We start from the raw sequence: 17,250 nt of genomic DNA on the forward strand, positions 1-17,250 counted from the left end.
ATAACGGCAGAGCTAGAGAAATCCACAGACCGGCCAATCTTAAAAGAATTCAGCAGTTCGAACCTTATCCTAAAAGAAAGGTTGAGAATTCTCCCCTGAATAGAAAAGCAGCAAGATGAAATGGAAAGAAGAAAACCATTACTGGAAATGCAAGAAGAGCATGAGTGGCAAAAAGAAACAAGAAGAAGGCAAGGAGGATATCAAAACCCTAAAGACGGGAGAGGGAAGCAGGAAATCCTAGGTGATTGGAAGCACTGTCTTAAGTGAATCAGCTTATATGACTCTCTGTTGGAAGCGAACGGAGAGATGCATGGCCTGACGTGATTGCAAAACAAACGAGAAGCAGACCAACAAAGAATAAAACCAACAAACAAGCACCCAAAGGGTACGGTTGGCTGACAGATACCAAGGGAACCATGATTATTCAAAAGAAAATACTCAAGGTGATGTCAAGGATCATTCAGCCCGCATCAACCCAGTATCGCGGCTTGAATGTACTCAGCACACTTGTATTCGGAAATCAGAGGCGTGCATTCATATTCGTAAATATTGATTCAAAAGAGCATATAGTGACCTACTCAAATGCCAATTTGGAGTCAAATGGATTCCTAGTCCGTGATATAGACTTGCAAGTCTTCCAACAGTACGAATGAACGCCATATTCTACCCTACGTCGAGAAGAAATGGCATAAGCCTATCACAAAGACAAGTAGCTCTGCAAAAGTGTACTAAGAGCAAAAGAGACAGACAGTAAAGTGCACATTGGGGTTGGTTTCATTTCTAGGAAATTCAGCCCCCATGAAACCAATGGATCCATGTCCTGAGAATGCGGGGGTTTCAGCAGAAATCAACCGACGGATATGTATTCCGGGTGTCCGGATATTACAGAAAAAATAGTTTCCTGTAGTGGGTCTCTGTGTACTGTGAACTGTTAGACAGTTTAAAGACGTGTGAAAACATCAACTGAAAATTGACACACTTCCCTCCGTTGGTAATGTGCATAGAGATCTTAACAAAAGAGAAGAGGGAAGAACAAAGGCCCATGGGACGCTAGTGGGTAGAATCACATTTACCTTAGGAACCTCTCGTCGGGTGCAGCCCCTTCCCCAACACTGACAAGATGCAGCAGCCATTGGGGATGGCAGTTAGCGGTTGGATTCCAGGTGGAATGTTGGTGTGTACCGCGAGGCTTGTTGTGGCTGGTGGATCCTAGGTAACCGGGCAGAGTTCTGTGGGTGGATCAGTGTGATGGAGGGGCTGCCGCCCTCTGTGGAGCTTGGCTTAGGTCTTTGGTCCGGGAAGCTGTGTCAGTTCAAGATATTGCTGCTGCCCAAAGACCTGAGTTCACGGGTTAGTTTCCAGAACCTGAAAGGGCAGACAGTGGAAGATCTGCCTGTCATCAGCTTACTGGTGAGGCTCCGAGGTACTGTCAGAATTGCCCAGTCCTGTTGAAGTCGACTTTAGGGGAGACACGAAGAGAAGCTGGCCGAAAAGCTGGCTGAACGGATTGAGGAGAGATGCGAACACATTGATGAGAGATGTTGTGCTACAGTGGAGAATACTGGCCTGGAGACAGCTGTAGAGGATACCAGGCTCGAAAGATATTCATGAGACATATTGAACCTCGCTGATCCTGGCAGAAACCTACGGAGTGCCAACGTGGACTTGAGGAAGTTCCTCGATTCTCTGCTCCAAGAACGGGTCCAAGATCCCTGACGTCTGCAAAAGAAGAGATGGCAGAGATGATCAAAACGCTCATGTTCTTGGAAGAGGTCGTGAGAATCCACACGTCCCAAGGGTCATTTCCAAGCCCTAGAGACCAAAATGCACCAAGCCCAGGTAAGCCTTTTCCCAGGTTGGGGCCTAGCTATCAAGCACTTGCCCTTCCCTCCCCTCTACTCAGGCATCCATCTGAAGGATCAGGACCTGAGCTGCAATGAAGCCAGTACGAGAATGGCAAGCCCCTCCTAGAACCAGAGTTCCTCTAGCTTAACACTCTGTGAACAACAGTGATCTCCTTAAAGGTCAAATACTCTCGACTGAAATATATAGGGATTGAATACTTACCTCCCACAAAGAAACGATGGCCTTACACTAGATTCCGCAATTGCTGGGTTTATGTCTTCCCTGGGGTGAAGGGAGTGTGGTAAGTGAGGGGAAACTTTGACTGAACTTGAATATGTATTAGGCCTCAGTTTTTCAAGACAGTCTGGGTAAATATTAGAATCAGATAGTGAACTGAACTGTAAAAGTCGCCAATGACATTAAAGACACAGCTATGTGGACATTCTTTCACTTGAGTCAAGCCCCCGGGGGCACTATATCATGTGGTGCAGATTTGGTTGCGTTCAATTGCTTTACCCAACATGATCGGATGATTAAAATATCTCATCACTGATAGGAGAACACCTGGTTCTCAATAGCCTGGCATAGCTGCAGCAGGGTTCCCTGAGCTACAATGCCTCTAGGTGCTTTTGGATTCAAACCTAAATGTATTTATTTGGTTTGTTTTCCCTTGTATTTTCCTAGAGAGGGATGTTACCCCTAGAAATGCCAACATAGGCCAGTAGGTGTCATTGGGTGTAAAGTGCACCACATGCACAAGTATATCCAAGGTTGGGGTTATTTCATATTTCCAATAGTTATTTCATGGTTCCTGTTGGGTTCAGAGGCTTCAACCGTAAAGAGCTGACATGACCCCTTTAACAGTTTGGACTGCTAGTTTGCATTCTATCTGTCTAGGTTTTCCGTAGAGCTGACAAAATGTTAGAAAATTGACAAGTCTGGCTTCTAGGTCGATTGAGTGTGTTTCAAAAAGTAAATTCATTTTCGTATAACTCCTAAAACATGTAAATGAATTCTGCTAAACTTCTTAAAGACTGCAAATGAGATATGAACACAATGTCAAAAAAGGTGTCTTCGGACAATCCCTCCCACCACGGCTGTATAGAAACAAAGAGCTAAGCAAATATCACATTTCTGTGAAATGTATCTGGATAGTGTAGATTCATCGATGCCCAGGTGGCAGAGAAGAAGTGCAACCTGCACTCACTCGCTCCCATGTACAGAGGAATGGAAACACCAACTCACCCAGCATTTGGCACAGGATACTGGCCGAAGAGAGGTCTGTTATTTCCAAAGACAGGATGAGGCCTCAGGACACCTGGAAGCAGGAGAAGGCAAAGCAGGGAATGGAAACCAGTGCAGGGTCTGACCCCTGGTGATGGAGCAGCAAGGGTGAACTGTGTTTAATTTGGACGCACACTCTCAAGCGGACAGGAGACATGGGATTGAAGGTGATGTGCTGAGATTTACAAGAGTGCACAGCCGATGCTTGGCTGACAGGACTCCAAAACCAGCGCAAAATATCCCCACAGTTGATTCTGAGACCAAGATCCCAGCTGCCAAATTTGAGGTAGCAGAGGCAACGGTCAGTGAGGGATAGGGCTACGGATGATGGCACACGCTGAGTCTCAGGGATCTGGAGTGCATTGTGGGATGTGGTGGGTCGAATCAAGAGAGCAAACCGAAATGTGTACAAATGATAAAGCAACCACACTGGTCGCGCGGTTGAGATTACTGATATGGCCCATGGCCACACACAGTACATTTGCAGGACCAGGGACCAATTGGGCATTTTGCCAATAGAGAACGTGTGGGGCTGAATCAGAGCTATCGTGCATCTGCTCTGAGTGGTCCAGGGGGCCTTGGTTTTGAAATCAGAATGAAAAGCCTTAGGATCTGCTACATTCATAACCTGGGCTGGGATTATGGTTTGGTTTGAGGCACAGGATGCGCAACACCTCTGTGATTGCTTTCGTGAACCCGTGCCACAATGATGAGAGGACAAGGAAGAGTGGTCCAAGACCACAGCATGAGAAGAGGAAGCATTACCTTCAGCACTACCTCCCAAAAACAGATGCTACATTTTGGATGGCACCGGCACGGTACGGCACCGAGGACACCAAGGTAGGTCTGCGGGATCATTCCAGCAGGCCCTGATATGTGAAATCCATAGATATGCTTCCACTGGTGTTTCTGTAGACAGAGAAGCTCTGAGAAGAACTGCTTTCATTATGACATTCCCGAGGCACTACAAATCACAAGCACACTCTCAGTTTGCTGTTTTGGAAACACTCCAAAATGACATAGAGCAGAATGCAGAGCTGAGAAACTTTAGAAGCTTCATTTCCACAAGAGGAAGTGCCCTGCGCACTTTCAGAATTGTGAGAAAAACATAATCAAAATGAAGTTATGCTAATCGAAATAGGATGGGATGTTCATCAAAACTAATGCAACACCAGCAATTGGAGATATACCAGACAACACACACAGGAACACGATATGGCATCAATGTCTAGGAGAAATTGTCCTCACAGAAATCCCATGGAATTGCATAGAGCCAAGAGTCTAAAATTTTCACTTAACCAAGCCCTAGAAGTCTACATTAGATACTTGATATTACCTGACCTGTAGAGATGAAGAAGAACAGTAAAAGAAACAGGAAGTACCATTTTCAGTTCCAAAGATATTGAAGGCCCAAAAGATAAGATTTTAAACAACTAGACTGCAAAACGCTATCCAGGCCAGGTGTTGAAATTGGAGGTCAGGGAAACACTGAAAAACAACAGTGTCTCAGAATCACATAAGGCAGAATACCGGAAAAGGGGAAGAGAAACTCTAAAAACGAGCCAAAAAATATCAGGAAACTCAATGGATGTGATAATATCAGGGCTAAAATTTAGTCGAAAGCAGACTAGATAATGCAGAGGGACGCGTGAATGACTGTGAAGACAGGGGAACCGAAAAACCTCAGTCAGAAGCAGACATAGGAAAGCAAGTGCAAACCAATGTAAACATTGCTGTAGAACCATGGGTTAAGACAGGGCATGAAAGACTAGAATTCATAAGAGTCCCAGATGGAAAAGCAAGAGATAAAGAAACAAAAAATGTCTGAAAATTTATCTGTAGAAAAATCAGACTGATACTTGCTGAAAGCCAAGAAAGTATCATCTATGCGAATTCAGGAATTTCACAGCATCCAAAGGAGGTGGAATCCCAATAGACATACCAGCAGCTGTATGATTGAAATCAACAAAGCTCACGAATATCCCAGTGATTTAAATTGCACCTGGAGGATACAACATAGTCACAAGGGAACCTCCAGAGAGGTTTCAGCTGATATCTCGGCAGCAATATTGCAGGACAGGGAGGAGTGTCAGGACAAAGACCATAACCTGAATGGCCAAATGCTGCGACGTAGGGTAGCCTATGCCACATGACCGCCATTTATAATAACTGCAGATCTAGTGAATTTCACAGACTGGCAATTCTTAAAAGAATTCAGCAGTTTAAAATTTATCCTAAAAGAATGGTTGAGAAATAAACCCTGAATAGAAATGCAGCTAGATGAAATGGAAAGAAGAAACCATTATTGGAAATGCAAGAAGAGCATGAGTGGCAAAGAAGCAATAAGAAGAATGCAAGTAGGACATCAAAACCCTAAATATGGGAGAGGTAAGCAGGAAATCATAGGTGATTGGAAGCACTGTCTTAAGTGAATCAGCTTATATGACTCTCTCTTTGAAGCGAACGGAGAGATGAATGGCATGACATTTTGCTAAACAAACGAGAAGCAGGCCAACAAAGAATCAAACAGACAAACAAGTAACAAAAGGGTACGGTTGACTGACATATACCAAGGGAACCATGATTATTCAAAAGAAAATACTCAAGGTGTTGTGAAGGATCATTTAGCACGCATCGACCTAGTATCGCGGCTTGCATATATTCAACACACTTGATTTTGTAAATCGAAGGCGTGCATTTCTATTCATAAATATTGATTCATAAGAGCATATTGTGACCTAAACCAAATGCCGATTTGGTATCAGATGGATTCCTAGTCAGTGATATATACTTGCAAGTCTTCCAACAGGATGAATGAATGCCATATTATACCCTACATAGAGAAGAAATGGCATAAGCCTATAACAAAGACAAGTAGCTCTGCAAAAGTGTACCAAGAGCAAAAGGGATAGACATTAAAGTGCACATTGTTGTTGGTTTCATCTCTTGGAGTTTCAGCCCCAATGAAACCAATGGATCCATGTCCTGAGATTGTGGGGGTTTCAGCAGAAATCAACCAACGTATATGTATCCCAGATGTACGGGTATTACAGGAACATAAGATTCTTTATTGGGTCTCTGTGTACTGTGAAGTGTAAGAAAGTTAAAAGACGTGTGGAACCATCAACTGAAAATGGACACACTTCCCTCCTTTGGTACTGTGCACACAAATCAGAACAAAAGGATACAGGGGAGAACAAAGGCCCATGGGACGCTAGTGGGTAGAATCACATTTGCCTTAGGAACCTCTCATCGGATGCAGCCACTCCCCTAACACTGACAAGAGGCAGCAGGCTTTGGGGGTGGCAGTTAGCGGTTGGATTCCAGGTGGAATGTTGGTGTGTACCGCGAGGCTTGTTGTGGCTGGTGGATCCTAGGTAACCGGGCAGAGTTCTGTGGGTGGATCAGTGTGATGGAGGGGCTGCCGCCCTCTGTGGAGCATGGCTTAGTTCTTTCGTCTGGGAAGCTGTGTAAGTTCGAGATTCTGCTGCTCTTCCCCTAAGACCTGAGTTCACGGGTAAGTTTCCAGAACCTGAAAGGCAGACAGTGGAAGATCAGCCTATCATCAGCTTACTGGTAAGGCTCCAAAGTACTTTCAGACTTGCCCAGTCATGTTGAAGTTGACTTTATGGGAGAAACGAAGAGAAGCTGGCCAAAAAGCTGGCTGCACGGACTGAGGAGAGATGCGAACACACTGATTAGAAATATTCTGCTACAATGGAGAATACTGGCCTGGAGACAGCTGTAGACAATACCAGGATCGAAAGACATTAATGAGACATATTGAACCTTGCTGATACTGGCAGAAACATACAGAGTGCCAACGTGGACTTGAGGAAGTTCATCAATTCTCTGCTCCAAGAACGGGTCCAAGATGCCTGACGTCTAAAAGAGAAGAGATGGCAGAGATGATCAAAACGCTCATGTTCTTGGAAGAGGTCGTGAGAATCCACACTTCCCAAGGGGCATTTCCAAGCCATTCAGACCAAAATGAACCAAGCCCAGGTAAGCCTTATTCCAGGTTTGGGCCTAGCTAGCAAGCACTTTCTCTTCCCTCCCCTCCACTCAGGCATCCATTTTGAAGGATCAGTACCTGACCTGCAATGAGCCAGCAAGAGAAATGCAAGCCCCTCCTAGAATCAGAGTTCCTCCTGCTTCACACTCTGTGAACAACAGTGAACTCCTTAAAGGTCAAATAGTCTCGACTGAAATAGATAGGAATTGAATACTTCGCTCACACAAAGAAACGATGTCCTTCCTCTAGATTCAGCAAATGCTGGGTTTATGTCTACTCTGGGGTGAAGGGAATGTGGTAAGTGAGGGGAATCTTTGATTGAACTTGAATATGTATTAGGCCTCATATTTTCAAGACAGTATAGGTAAATATTATAAGTCTGATAGTGAGCGGAAATGTAAAATTCGCCAAAGACATTAAAGATTCAGCTTATGTGGACCGTCCTTCACTTGATTCAAGCCCCCGGGGCACTATATCATGGAGGAGCAGACTTGGTTGCGTTAAATGACTTTAACCAACATGATCGGAAGATTAAGCGTTCTCATCACGGATAGAAAAACACCTGGTTCTCAATAGCCTAACATAGCTGCAACAGGGTTCTCAAAACTATAATGCTTCTAGGTGGTTTTGGATTCAAACCTAAATGTATATATTTGGGTTGATTTCTTTTGTATTTTCCTAGAGTGGGATGTTACACCGAGAAATGCCAACACTGGCCAGTAGGAGTCATTGGGAGTAAAGGGCACAACATGCACAAGTGAATCCAATGTTGGGGGTTATTGCTATTTTCCAATAGGTATTTCATGTTTCCTGTTGGTTTCGGTGGCTTCAACAGGAAAGAGTTGACATGACTGCTTCAACAGTTTGGACTGCTAGTTTAGATTCTATCTGTCTATGTTTTCCTTGGAGCTGACAAAATGTTACCAAAAATGACAAGTCTCACTTCTAGGTCAATTTAGAAAGTTTCAAAAACTAACTTCATTTCCGTATAACTTCCAAAACATGTAAATCAATTCTATTAAGATTTTTAAAGCCTGCAAATGAGATATCAACACAATGTCAAAACTGGAGTCTTTGGACAATCCCTCCCAACACGGCTATATGGAAACAAAGAACAAAACAAAACACATTTCTGTGAACTGTATCTGGAAAGTGTCGATTCATCGATGCCCAGTTGGCAGAGAAGCTGTTCAACCTGCGCTCACTCGTTCCCATGTACACAGAAATGGAAACATCCACTCACACAGCCCTTGGCACAGGACACTTGCAGAAGAGAGGTCTGTTAGTTCCAAAGACAGGATGAGACCACAGAACACCTGGAAGTTGTAGAAGGCAAAGCAGGGAATGGAAGCAAGTGCAGGGTCTGATCCCTGGTGATGGAGCAGCAAAGGTGAAACTCTGTTTATCTTGGACCCACAAATTCAAGCGGACAGGAGACTTGGGATTGAATGTGATGTGCTGAGTGTTAGAAGAGTGCAGAGCAGATGCTTGGATGACAGAATTCAAAGAAACCAGTGCAAAATATACCCACATTTGAATCTGAGACCAAGATCCGAGCTGCCAAATTTGAGGTAGCAGAGGAAATGGTCAGTGAGGGATAGGGCTACAGATGACGGCACACGCTGAATCTCAGGGATCTGGAGTGCGTTGTGGGATGTGGTGGGTCGAAACAAGAGAGCAAACCAAACTGTGTACCAATGATAAAACAACCACACTGGCCGCGCGGTTGAGATTACCGATATGTCCCATGGCCACACCCAGTGCATCTGCAGGACCAGGGACCAATTGGGCATTTTGCCAATAGAGCACGTGTGGGGCTGAATCAGAGCTATCGTGCATCTGGTCTGAGGGATCCAGGGGGCCTTGGGTTTGAAATCAGAATAAAAAGCCTTAGGATCTGCTACATTCATAACCTGGGCTGGGATTATGGTTTGGTTTGAGGCACAGGGTTTGCAACAGCTCTGTGTATTCCTTCGTGCACAGGTGCCACAAGGATGAGAGAACAAAGAAGAGTGGTCCAAGTGCACAGCGTGAGAAGAGGAAACATTTCCTTCATCATTATCTCCCAAAAGCCGATTCTACATTTTCGATGGCCCCGGAACGGTACGGCACCGAGGACACCAAGGTAAGTCTGCGGGATCATTCCAGCAGGCCCTGATGTTTGACATCCATAGATCTGCTTCCAATGGTGTTTCTGTAAACAGAGAATCTGTGGGAAGAACTGGTTTAATTGGGACATTCCCGTGGCACTACAAAGCACAAACGCACTCTCAGTTGGCTGTTTTGGAAACACTCCAAAATGACACAGAACAGAATGCAGAGCTGAGAACCTTTAGAAGTTTCATTTCCACAAGAGGAAGTGTCCTGTGCACTTTCAGAAATTTAAGATAAGCATAAACAAAATGAGGGTATGCTAATCGAAACAGTATGGGGTGTTCATCACAACAAAGGAAACATCAGCAATTGGAGGTGTACCAGACAACACACACAGGAACAGGACATGGCATCAATGTCTAGGAGAAATAGTCCTCACAGGAATCCCATGGAATTGCATAGAGGCAAGAGTCTAAAGTTTTCCCATAACAAAGCCATAGAAGTCTACATTAGATACCTGATATTACCAGAGCAGTAGAGACGAAGAAGTACAGTAAAAGAAGAAGGAAGTACCATTTTCAGTTCCACAGAGATTGAAGGCCAAAAAGATAAAATTTCAAACAACTAGACTGCAAAATGCAATTCAGAGCAATTATTGAAAAGGGAGGTGAGGGAAACCCTGAAGAACAACAGTGTCTCAGAATCACAAAAGGCAGAATACCAGAAAAGGGGAAGAGAAAGTCGAAAGACGAGCCAAATAATATCAGCAAACTCAATGGATGAGATAATATCAGGGGTAAAATTCAGTCCTAAGCACAATAGATAATGCAGAGGGACGCGTGAATGACTGTGAAGACAGGGTAACAGAAATCTCTCGTTCACAAGCACACATAGGAAAGCAAGTGCAAACCAATGAACACAATGCTGTTGAATCCTGGGGTAAGATAAGGCATGAAAGACTAGAATTCGTCAGAGTCTCAGATGGAAAAGCAAGAGAGAAAGAAACACAAAATGTCTGAAAAGTGATCTGTAGAATAATCAGACTGAAACTTGTTGAAAGCCAAGAGAGAATCATTTATGCGATTTCAGGAAGTACACAGCGTTCAAAGGAGGTGGAATCCCAATAGACCTACAAGCAGCTGTAGGAGTCAAATCAACAAAGTTCATGAGCATCCCAGTGATTTAAAATGCGCCTGGAGGAAAACAACATAGTCACAAGAGAACCTCCAGAGGGGTTTCAGCTGATATCTCGGAAGAAATATTGCAGGACAGGGAGGAGTGCCAGGACACAGACCATATCCTGAATGGCCAAATGCTGACATCTAGGGTAGCCTAGGCCACATGACCGCCATTTCTAATAACGGCAGAGCTAGAGAAATCCACAGACCGGCCAATCTTAAAAGAATTCAGCAGTTCGAACCTTATCCTAAAAGAAAGGTTGAGAATTCTCCCCTGAATAGAAAAGCAGCAAGATGAAATGGAAAGAAGAAAACCATTACTGGAAATGCAAGAAGAGCATGAGTGGCAAAAAGAAACAAGAAGAAGGCAAGGAGGATATCAAAACCCTAAAGACGGGAGAGGGAAGCAGGAAATCCTAGGTGATTGGAAGCACTGTCTTAAGTGAATCAGCTTATATGACTCTCTGTTGGAAGCGAACGGAGAGATGCATGGCCTGACGTGATTGCAAAACAAACGAGAAGCAGACCAACAAAGAATAAAACCAACAAACAAGCACCCAAAGGGTACGGTTGGCTGACAGATACCAAGGGAACCATGATTATTCAAAAGAAAATACTCAAGGTGATGTCAAGGATCATTCAGCCCGCATCGACCCAGTATCGCGGCTTGAATGTACTCAGCACACTTGTATTCGGAAATCAGAGGCGTGCATTCATATTCGTAAATATTGATTCAAAAGAGCATATAGTGACCTACTCAAATGCCAATTTGGAGTCAAATGGATTCCTAGTCCGTGATATAGACTTGCAAGTCTTCCAACAGTACGAATGAATGCCATATTCTACCCTACGTCGAGAAGAAATGGCATAAGCCTATCACAAAGACAAGTAGCTCTGCAAAAGTGTACTAAGAGCAAAAGAGACAGACAGTAAAGTGCACATTGGGGTTGGTTTCATTTCTAGGAAATTCAGCCCCCATGAAACCAATGGATCCATGTCCTGAGAATGCGGGGGTTTCAGCAGAAATCAACCGACGGATATGTATTCCGGGTGTCCGGATATTACAGAAAAAATAGTTTCCTGTAGTGGGTCTCTGTGTACTGTGAACTGTTAGACAGTTTAAAGACGTGTGAAAACATCAACTGAAAATTGACACACTTCCCTCCGTTGGTAATGTGCATAGAGATCTTAACAAAAGAGAAGAGGGAAGAACAAAGGCCCATGGGACGCTAGTGGGTAGAATCACATTTACCTTAGGAACCTCTCGTCGGGTGCAGCCCCTTCCCCAACACTGACAAGATGCAGCAGCCATTGGGGATGGCAGTTAGCGGTTGGATTCCAGGTGGAATGTTGGTGTGTTCCGCGAGGCTTGTTGTGGCTGGTGGATCCTAGGTAACCGGGCAGAGTTCTGTGGGTGGATCAGTGTGATGGAGGGGCTGCCGCCCTCTGTGGAGCTTGGCTTAGGTCTTTGGTCCGGGAAGCTGTGTCAGTTCAAGATATTGCTGCTGCCCAAAGACCTGAGTTCACGGGTTAGTTTCCAGAACCTGAAAGGGCAGACAGTGGAAGATCTGCCTGTCATCAGCTTACTGGTGAGGCTCCGAGGTACTGTCAGAATTGCCCAGTCCTGTTGAAGTCGACTTTAGGGGAGACACGAAGAGAAGCTGGCCGAAAAGCTGGCTGAACGGATTGAGGAGAGATGCGAACACATTGATGAGAGATGTTGTGCTACAGTGGAGAATACTGGCCTGGAGACAGCTGTAGAGGATACCAGGCTCGAAAGATATTCATGAGACATATTGAACCTCGCTGATCCTGGCAGAAACCTACGGAGTGCCAACGTGGACTTGAGGAAGTTCCTCGATTCTCTGCTCCAAGAACGGGTCCAAGATCCCTGACGTCTGCAAAAGAAGAGATGGCAGAGATGATCAAAACGCTCATGTTCTTGGAAGAGGTCGTGAGAATCCACACGTCCCAAGGGTCATTTCCAAGCCCTAGAGACCAAAATGCACCAAGCCCAGGTAAGCCTTTTCCCAGGTTGGGGCCTAGCTATCAAGCACTTGCCCTTCCCTCCCCTCTACTCAGGCATCCATCTGAAGGATCAGGACCTGAGCTGCAATGAAGCCAGTACGAGAATGGCAAGCCCCTCCTAGAACCAGAGTTCCTCTAGCTTAACACTCTGTGAACAACAGTGATCTCCTTAAAGGTCAAATACTCTCGACTGAAATATATAGGGATTGAATACTTACCTCCCACAAAGAAACGATGGCCTTACACTAGATTCCGCAATTGCTGGGTTTATGTCTTCCCTGGGGTGAAGGGAGTGTGGTAAGTGAGGGGAAACTTTGACTGAACTTGAATATGTATTAGGCCTCAGTTTTTCAAGACAGTCTGGGTAAATATTAGAATCAGATAGTGAACTGAACTGTAAAAGTCGCCAATGACATTAAAGACACAGCTATGTGGACATTCTTTCACTTGAGTCAAGCCCCCGGGGGCACTATATCATGTGGTGCAGATTTGGTTGCGTTCAATTGCTTTACCCAACATGATCGGATGATTAAAATATCTCATCACTGATAGGAGAACACCTGGTTCTCAATAGCCTGGCATAGCTGCAGCAGGGTTCCCTGAGCTACAATGCCTCTAGGTGCTTTTGGATTCAAACCTAAATGTATTTATTTGGTTTGTTTTCCCTTGTATTTTCCTAGAGAGGGATGTTACCCCTAGAAATGCCAACATAGGCCAGTAGGTGTCATTGGGTGTAAAGTGCACCACATGCACAAGTATATCCAAGGTTGGGGTTATTTCATATTTCCAATAGTTATTTCATGGTTCCTGTTGGGTTCAGAGGCTTCAACCGTAAAGAGCTGACATGACCCCTTTAACAGTTTGGACTGCTAGTTTGCATTCTATCTGTCTAGGTTTTCCGTAGAGCTGACAAAATGTTAGAAAATTGACAAGTCTGGCTTCTAGGTCGATTGAGTGTGTTTCAAAAAGTAAATTCATTTTCGTATAACTCCTAAAACATGTAAATGAATTCTGCTAAACTTCTTAAAGACTGCAAATGAGATATGAACACAATGTCAAAAAAGGTGTCTTCGGACAATCCCTCCCACCACGGCTGTATAGAAACAAAGAGCTAAGCAAATATCACATTTCTGTGAAATGTATCTGGATAGTGTAGATTCATCGATGCCCAGGTGGCAGAGAAGAAGTGCAACCTGCACTCACTCGCTCCCATGTACAGAGGAATGGAAACACCAACTCACCCAGCATTTGGCACAGGATACTGGCCGAAGAGAGGTCTGTTATTTCCAAAGACAGGATGAGGCCTCAGGACACCTGGAAGCAGGAGAAGGCAAAGCAGGGAATGGAAACCAGTGCAGGGTCTGACCCCTGGTGATGGAGCAGCAAGGGTGAACTGTGTTTAATTTGGACGCACACTCTCAAGCGGACAGGAGACATGGGATTGAAGGTGATGTGCTGAGATTTACAAGAGTGCACAGCCGATGCTTGGCTGACAGGACTCCAAAACCAGCGCAAAATATCCCCACAGTTGATTCTGAGACCAAGATCCCAGCTGCCAAATTTGAGGTAGCAGAGGCAACGGTCAGTGAGGGATAGGGCTACGGATGATGGCACACGCTGAGTCTCAGGGATCTGGAGTGCATTGTGGGATGTGGTGGGTCGAATCAAGAGAGCAAACCGAAATGTGTACAAATGATAAAGCAACCACACTGGTCGCGCGGTTGAGATTACTGATATGGCCCATGGCCACACACAGTACATTTGCAGGACCAGGGACCAATTGGGCATTTTGCCAATAGAGAACGTGTGGGGCTGAATCAGAGCTATCGTGCATCTGCTCTGAGTGGTCCAGGGGGCCTTGGTTTTGAAATCAGAATGAAAAGCCTTAGGATCTGCTACATTCATAACCTGGGCTGGGATTATGGTTTGGTTTGAGGCACAGGATGCGCAACACCTCTGTGATTGCTTTCGTGAACCCGTGCCACAATGATGAGAGGACAAGGAAGAGTGGTCCAAGACCACAGCATGAGAAGAGGAAGCATTACCTTCAGCACTACCTCCCAAAAACAGATGCTACATTTTGGATGGCACCGGCATGGTACGGCACCGAGGACACCAAGGTAGGTCTGCGGGATCATTCCAGCAGGCCCTGATATGTGACATCCATAGATATGCTTCCACTGGTGTTTCTGTAGACAGAGAAGCTCTGAGAAGAACTGCTTTCATTATGACATTCCCGAGGCACTACAAATCACAAGCACACTCTCAGTTTGCTGTTTTGGAAACACTCCAAAATGACATAGAGCAGAATGCAGAGCTGAGAAACTTTAGAAGCTTCATTTCCACAAGAGGAAGTGCCCTGCGCACTTTCAGAATTGTGAGAAAAACATAATCAAAATGAAGTTATGCTAATCGAAATAGGATGGGATGTTCATCAAAACTAATGCAACACCAGCAATTGGAGATATACCAGACAACACACACAGGAACACGATATGGCATCAATGTCTAGGAGAAATTGTCCTCACAGAAATCCCATGGAATTGCATAGAGCCAAGAGTCTAAAATTTTCACTTAACCAAGCCCTAGAAGTCTACATTAGATACTTGATATTACCTGACCTGTAGAGATGAAGAAGAACAGTAAAAGAAACAGGAAGTACCATTTTCAGTTCCAAAGATATTGAAGGCCCAAAAGATAAGATTTTAAACAACTAGACTGCAAAACGCTATCCAGGCCAGGTGTTGAAATTGGAGGTCAGGGAAACACTGAAAAACAACAGTGTCTCAGAATCACATAAGGCAGAATACCGGAAAAGGGGAAGAGAAACTCTAAAAACGAGCCAAAAAATATCAGGAAACTCAATGGATGTGATAATATCAGGGCTAAAATTTAGTCGAAAGCAGACTAGATAATGCAGAGGGACGCGTGAATGACTGTGAAGACAGGGGAACAGAAAAACCTCAGTCAGAAGCAGACATAGGAAAGCAAGTGCAAACCAATGTAAACATTGCTGTAGAACCATGGGTTAAGACAGGGCATGAAAGACTAGAATTCATAAGAGTCCCAGATGGAAAAGCAAGAGATAAAGAAACAAAAAATGTCTGAAAATTTATCTGTAGAAAAATCAGACTGATACTTGCTGAAAGCCAAGAAAGTATCATCTATGCGAATTCAGGAATTTCACAGCATCCAAAGGAGGTGGAATCCCAATAGACATACCAGCAGCTGTATGATTGAAATCAACAAAGCTCACGAATATCCCAGTGATTTAAATTGCACCTGGAGGATACAACATAGTCACAAGGGAACCTCCAGAGAGGTTTCAGCTGATATCTCGGCAGCAATATTGCAGGACAGGGAGGAGTGTCAGGACAAAGACCATAACCTGAATGGCCAAATGCTGCGACGTAGGGTAGCCTATGCCACATGACCGCCATTTATAATAACTGCAGATCTAGTGAATTTCACAGACTGGCAATTCTTAAAAGAATTCAGCAGTTTAAAATTTATCCTAAAAGAATGGTTGAGAAATAAACCCTGAATAGAAATGCAGCTAGATGAAATGGAAAGAAGAAACCATTATTGGAAATGCAAGAAGAGCATGAGTGGCAAAGAAGCAATAAGAAGAATGCAAGTAGGACATCAAAACCCTAAATATGGGAGAGGTAAGCAGGAAATCATAGGTGATTGGAAGCACTCTCTTAAGTGAATCAGCTTATTTGACTCTCTGTTGAAGAGAAAGGGGAGATGCATGGCCTGACTTGTTTGCGAAAAAAGCTAGAAGCCGACCAACAAAGAATCAAACCTAAAAACAAGCACCAAAATGGTACGGTTGGCTGACATTTACCACGGGAAACATGACTATTCAAAAGAAAATTCTTAAGGTGATGTCAAGGATCATTCAGCATGCATCGACCCAGTATCGGGCTTGCATGTACTCAGCACAATTGTATTCGGAAATCAGAGGCGTGCATTCATATTCGTAAATTTTGATTCATAAGAGCATATCGTGACCTAACCCTAATGCCGATTTGGAATCAAATGGATTCGTAATCCGTGATGTAGACTTGTATGTCTTCCAACAGGATGAAGGAATGCCATATTCTACGCTACGTAGAGAAGAATTGTAAGAAGTCTATAACAAAGGCAAGTAGCTCTGCCAACGTGTACTAAGAGCAAAAGAGACCGACAGTAAAGTGCACATTGGGGTTGGTTTCATTTCTTGGAATTTCAGCCCCCAGGAAACCAATGGATCCATGTCCTGAGAGTGCGGGTGTTTCAGCAGAAATCAGGCGACACATATGTATTCCGGGTTTACGGATATTATAGGAATATAAGTCTCCTTTAGTGGGTCTCTGTGTACTGTGAACTGTTAGAAAGTTTAAAGACGTGTGAAACCATCAACTGAAAAGGGACACACTTCCCTCCATTGGTACTGTGCATAGAGATCTGAACAAAAGGAAAGAGGGAAGAAGAAAGGCCCATGGGACGCTAGTGGGTAGAATCACATTTACCTTAGGAACTTCTCGTCGGATGCAGCCCCTCCCTCAACACTGACAAGATGCAGCAGCCATTGGGGATGGCAGTTAGCGGTTGGATTCCAGGTGGAATGTTGGTGTGTACCGCGAGGCTTGTTGTGGCTGTTGGATCCTAGGTAACCGGGCAGAGTTCTGTGGGTGGATCAGTGTGATGGAGGGGCTGCCGCCCTCTGTGGAGCTTGGCTTAGGTGTTTGGTCCGGGAAGCTGTGTAAGTTCGAGATACTGCTGCTGCCCAAAGACCTGAGGTCACAGGTCAGTTTCCAG

The 17,250-nt window shown here is 44.5% G+C and overlaps 1 long non-coding RNA gene across 1 annotated transcript; it reads right to left on the minus strand.

The window, feature by feature from the left end:
• Nucleotides 1–1,577: 1,577 nt before the first annotated feature.
• On the minus strand, nucleotides 1,578–17,084 carry LOC140695501 (uncharacterized). Its single transcript, XR_012071173.1, has 3 exons — nucleotides 16,962–17,084; nucleotides 7,223–7,334; nucleotides 1,578–1,719 (listed from the first exon to the last, which is right to left on the minus strand). It is a non-coding gene; the product is annotated as an uncharacterized lncRNA (long non-coding RNA).
• Between the last annotated feature and the right edge of the window lie 166 nt (nucleotides 17,085–17,250).

Source organism: Vicugna pacos, unplaced genomic scaffold, assembly GCF_048564905.1.
Source record: "Vicugna pacos unplaced genomic scaffold, VicPac4 scaffold_247, whole genome shotgun sequence".
Lineage (NCBI taxonomy): Eukaryota > Metazoa > Chordata > Mammalia > Artiodactyla > Camelidae > Vicugna > Vicugna pacos.